Below are 5716 nucleotides of genomic sequence, written 5' to 3'. Positions count from 1 at the left end.
GCAAAACCTGGCCTGGATCAGCCCGGGATCCCACACCCGCCTGTGCGGGAGGGGTCGGAGGAGGCGGCGCGGCCGCGGTCCGCGGGGACGCGCGCCGTCGCCCAGCAGCGGGCGCGAGGCAGGCGGAGCGCGACGGCCAAGGTCGAGTACGGCGGCCAGGCGGGGATCGCCGTCGCGTCCTCTGGCACTGTGCCAGGCCCCTCAGGTGAGCGGGAAGGGTACCCGCTCTGCGTGGGCGTCCTCGGAAGCACGAGCATAGCAGCAGGCGCCGCAGCCCCCCGCCCGTCCTCCGTCCCGCGCGCCCGGAGCCCCAGCTCCCGGAAGACGGGGCCCAGCCAGAGCCCCCTGCGGTACAGGCCCGCCAAGAGGACAAGGAGCAGCCATAGACTGGGACCTTACTAACCTCCGCAAACACTTCAGCAGCATCTTTCCTGGAGAACCAGGCGTCGGGGCAGGGCACCGCAGAGCGCCCACTTCTCCCCAGCGCGGGGCCTCCGGGGTGCCCTCCTGGAGATGGACACCGGAGGTGCCTCTGGGCGCCCACCCGCTGCCCACTCCTCTTTCCCCAACCTCAGGTCGCGTGTCTCTCGCCCTGGGCACTTCATGGCCACAACCACCCATCACTTGTCTTTCTGCTCAGCCATTTCCGAGACTGGCCTCCCCAAGGTCACCCTTTTCTAGTCCTGGGACCTCTTCAGTTAACACCCAAAGGTAAATTACACACACACACACACACACACACACACACACACACCCTCTCACAGGACTTTGTGCTTTTGTCTCATTTGATCTCCCAACAGCCCGATGAGAAAGGCATATTTCTCATTTTACTGATGAGGTAACTAAGGACAAGAGAGGTTAAATGACTTCTGTGGGTCACGCAGGTGGCTGAGGGGGGACTCAAACTCGGGTCTAATCCAAACAAAGCCCGGGCTCTTAACCATCAAGCAGTGCTCCCATTACTGCCCCTGGAAATGGGGCACTGGGGTGGGCTACCAGAAAGTGCTCTGTGACTCCAGAAACACTAGGCTGGGGTAGCTCCTGGTTATTTTTGCCTCTGTGAATATGTGCCTTTATCTGTAAAAGGAGGACGGCTATAATGCCCACCTTACAGGATTGTTAGGAGTCTGTGAGGTCCTTTAACAATGGTGCCTGTCACAGAGTAGGCCCTCCATAAGTGTTTACTGACTGAATGAAAGCCCCAGCTGTGGACAGCCTTGAATGTTATTGAAAGAATCGGGGCCGGGCGCCCTGAGTCAGGCTCTTGAGCATATCCAGGAAGGGCCCAATGCCTTGTGTATCTAAGTCTTCAGTCCAGAGTGAGTGCTTCAGCTCCCATGCGGCACTGATGCTCTTTCTAAGTTTCAAATCCCTAAATCTCATTTTTCCCTAGAAGAGGGGAACTGACAGATGCAGATGATGGAAACCCCAGTCCAAAGTGGGTCTTGTGAGATTACCTCACTCCATCTCCTAAGAATGGAATTCTAGCCATCAGTTCACCCTTCACTTGCTGGGTGACCTTGGGTAACTCAATTTTCCCTTTTGTAAAATGAGAAGCATTCTTCCAGACCCTCTCTTCCTCTCAAGAAGGGGAAAATAAGATTATAGTCAGAGAAACTCTGGCCATTCCTGAGGCTGAATCACCATGTTTATAACCTGTGTGAATAGTGCCAAGGTTTGTTACTTTAGGAACTCTGTTTACAAAGCATGCACTTGTATTTGCTGTAATGATTCTTATCTAAGTAGTAAGCTCCCTGTGGGCATATTAAATAGATTTAATTTACAAAAAGGATCTGAAGGTTATGAATGGGTTTGGAGGCCAAGGCAGCAAGTCCTGGACTGTGTCTAACTTACAGGTCATGGTGGGTGGCCACTTCATTCCTGCAGAGAGGATCTTGAGACCCTTCTGACATCTGAGGTTCAATTCAAGAGACATCCACTGACCCCTGCTAGTAAGATAGTTCTCTTGCTATGAGCTGGGGAAACTGAAGCAAATACTAGACAAATTCTGGCCATGTAGAACTTGAGGTGTGATCAGGAAGGGAAAAGGCATGCATAGATCAGGAAACTAAATAAAAGACAGGCTTTGGTAGAAATGCAGAGAACATGCTGCATGAACTCAGAGAGCCTTGGATTATGGGCCCTTGGGCTGAATAGCTCTCGGGGAAGCATGACAGCACAAGGGTTTAGAGCTTGACTCTACAGCTGGACTGGTTAGTAACCCATCTTTGTTGTGTGACTCTCTGTGCCTCAGTTTCCTTACATGTAAAATAAAGATAATAGTACCTCCCAATACTCTACTACTATCGTAAGAATCAAATGAGTTAATACATGTAACGCAACCAGAAGTCCTAACATATAGTAAGCAATTCATGCACATTAATCATCATCATCATCATTATTATTATTCTTAGAAAAATAGAGACATGGAGAGGACGGCTGGCCGGTTAGCCCAGTTGGTTAGAGTGTGGTGCTGATAACATCAAGGTCCAAGAGACATACAGAGAGGGATTATATGGCCTGAAAAGCCCAAACTCAGGAAACAGACTGCCTGAGTTCAAGTTTTAAATTTCTCATTTACTTACTGTTTAACTTCTTTTGCCTCAGTTTCCTTATTTGTAAAATGTGACTGGCCACAGAATTGTTGTGAACATTATGCAACTTAATTCAAGGAAAGAGCTTAGAACAGCACCTCACCCGTTGTAAGGGCTCGATAAATGTTAGCTCACTATTTTAAGCAGAGATGTGATGCAATCCTACCAGTGTTTTGGGAAGGCAGTGCGGAGGTGGGTTGAGAGAGGCAAGCTGGAGGCTGAAGCTGCAGAATAGAAGAGCAGGTGGATGCAAAGATCCAGTGGGGGTGGGTTTCCAGGGCTCCACTTGTGTTAGCAGAGGCATCTGTGAGTTGAGGCAACACCACACCACTCTGTGAGCCAGAACAGCAGGCACCTGCGCTCAGGTGGTTCACACAAGGGAGAGTTACTCTTGCTCTTACCTGCAGTCCCTCAGGCAGGCCCTGGTGCAGGATCAGGGTCCTTCCCAGTTAGCTGGTAACCTTGAGCGAGTCACCCTTACCTGTCTTCAGCTGTCAAATGGGGAGACAGGCAATACCTTCCCCAGCTGCCTCCAAGGGGGAGCAGGGTTGCCTGGAGGGGGAGGAGAGCTCTAGTGGGGGTAGGGAGCTTCTCAGATTCCAGAGGATTTGAAGTCTGTCTTTGTCCTGGGGGTGGGACAAAAACTGCCCCACTTCTCCATTTCCTTTCACTTCTGTGAGGCTTTCCAAGTAGCCTACTGAACTGGAGGTAATGAGAGGGACACAGTCCTGCTCTAAGGAACTGCTATGGTTTGAATGTATATGTCCCTCCCAAATTTATATGTTGAAACCTAATCAGCAAGGGGATGGTATTAGAAGGTGGGGCTTTATAGAGGAGATGATTAAGTCGTGAGGACTGGCTCTCATGAATGGCATTAATGACCTTATGAAAGAGGTGAGGGAGGGCAGCCCTCTCGCCCTTGTGCTCTTCTACCAAGTGAGGACACAGCAACAAGGCACCATCTATAAACAGAGAGGGAGCCCTGTGCTTTGATCGTGGGCTTCCCAGCCTCTAGAACAGTAAGAAATAAACTTTCTGTTCTTTATAAATTATTCAGTCTCAGGTATTTTGTTATAGCAGCACAAAGGGACTAAGACAGGAATTCACAGCCCCACATGTGAGGTGGGACATCACACTCAGAAGCACTGCTCTCTGTGGGGTGCTAACAATTTACAAAGCACTGTCAGGTCTTTGAATGCAGTTTCTGAACTCCCCTTCCACCCCCTACTTCCCCTATACCCTTCTCTGAGTTTAGGGAGAGTTTGTCTCCTGGGGTAAACTGATTGCATAAATAACCACAATAGCCTACATCTCTCTGTGTCTGTGCTCTTTGCAAAGTAATTTTGTAGCTCCTCCCCACAAGAGGTGGGTTCTGTTTCCCCACCCCTGTAAATTTTGTGACTGGCTTTAACTAATGGAAAGTAATGGAAGAAATGTTGTGTTAGTTCTTAGCCTAGGCCGCAAGAGAATTGTTTTGTCTCTCTCTCCTGGAACCCTGCCATTACCATGAGAACGAGCCCAAGCTGACCTGCCAGAGGATGAAAAACTCAGGCCCTTACACAGAAGAGCCAAGATAAACAGAGTGACCTGAGTGTAGACATATGAGTGAGCTTGCCAAGCCCAGCTTTGCTCAGCAAAACCACCAAGCCAACCCATAGACTCAGAGAATAGTAAATGGTCATTTAAACCACTGGGCTACCTAGTTAGCTCAGTTTGTTACAGCATGGTGTTGTAACACCAAGGTCAAGCATTCAGATTCCCTAACTAGCCAGTCTCAATAAAACAAACAAAAACACTAATTTGGGATTGGTTTGTTACAAAGCAATAGCTAACTGATACACCTCCCAATCCTCATTGCCCAGATCAGTAACTGAGGCTCACAGACAACCAGTGACTTGCTCAGTTTGTCATAGCTAGTAGAGGGCTCAGCTGTAAATCAAACCTGGGTCTTCAAGACTTAAAATCCCTGCTGCCTCTGTAACATGAACACAGATAGCTAGACTTTAGAACTCTTATTAAAAGTTCCTAGTCATTAGCTTGGAAATCCACCATCTACACCTCAACTTAAATCTGTTTTCTTCAACCTGTTTTAACCCGTATCCTCTTTGGATATACACAAAATGCTATGCTTGCTCCCTCATATATATAATTTATTTGAAACTGTGGGGTTAGTTTCTTTCCCATTCTATACCTCAGTTTCCTCATCTGTAAAATGGGCATATTGCACTACCTCATTGGTTGCCACGAGAATTAAATGAGTAAATGTTAGTAAAGTGCTTAGAACAGTGCCTGACATATAGTAAGGACTGTATCATTAAATAAAATAAAATAATGTGACTAAAACTGAGCCATGGTAATGGCAATTTTATTAACGAAGCACTTTATTTTGAACATGAGGGCTACATATTTTTCACTTTGATCTGATGACATCAGTATGAATGTTGAGTCAGCTTGTATGCTGTAAGCTCTTCTACCCAAGACGGTGTGGGAGACATCTCATGGGTGTCAAACCAGTTTTACAAAACCAGACATACAGAAAAGCACATGCCTCCTTTCTAGAGAAACACTGGTGGAACATTATTACACGTTTATGTCATATTTCACAGAGCATATATTCTTGGTACATTGTGTGTAAATCAAATCCTAACATAAATCCCTGTTGTTTAAAGAACTCATCTGGGGAATCATTCTGCAAAATGAAGACTGCTTTTGTAAAGCAAATCAGTATCCCTAGAGGGACACTCAAAATTTTGACAAGAGATGCATTGTTGCTTTTTGTTTAAAATAAATTTTCCAGGATTCCCTCAGGGGATTCTGGTCCCTCTCTCTCTTTGCAAGATCCCCCCACAGGTTTCAGGGCTGCCAACCACTGAGCCTCAGTCAAATTCAAAGTCCTCCAAGAGGGGCCGACCCTGTGGCTCACTCGGGAGAGTGCTGTGCTGGGAGCGCTGTGTCACCGCGGGTTCGGATCCTATATAGGGATGGCTGGTGCGCTCACTGGCTGAGCGTGGTGCAGACAACACCAGGCCAAGGGTTGTGATCCCCTTACTGGTCACAAAAAAAAAAAAAAAAAAAAAAAATCCTCCAAGAGGCCTCCTGCCTTCTCTCACTTGGCCTCTTGT

This window comes from Cynocephalus volans, chromosome 8, assembly GCF_027409185.1.
Source record: "Cynocephalus volans isolate mCynVol1 chromosome 8, mCynVol1.pri, whole genome shotgun sequence".
NCBI classification, from domain to species: domain Eukaryota; kingdom Metazoa; phylum Chordata; class Mammalia; order Dermoptera; family Cynocephalidae; genus Cynocephalus; species Cynocephalus volans.
The sequence above is the reverse complement of the archived record's forward strand: the minus strand, read 5'-3'. Positions refer to the sequence as shown.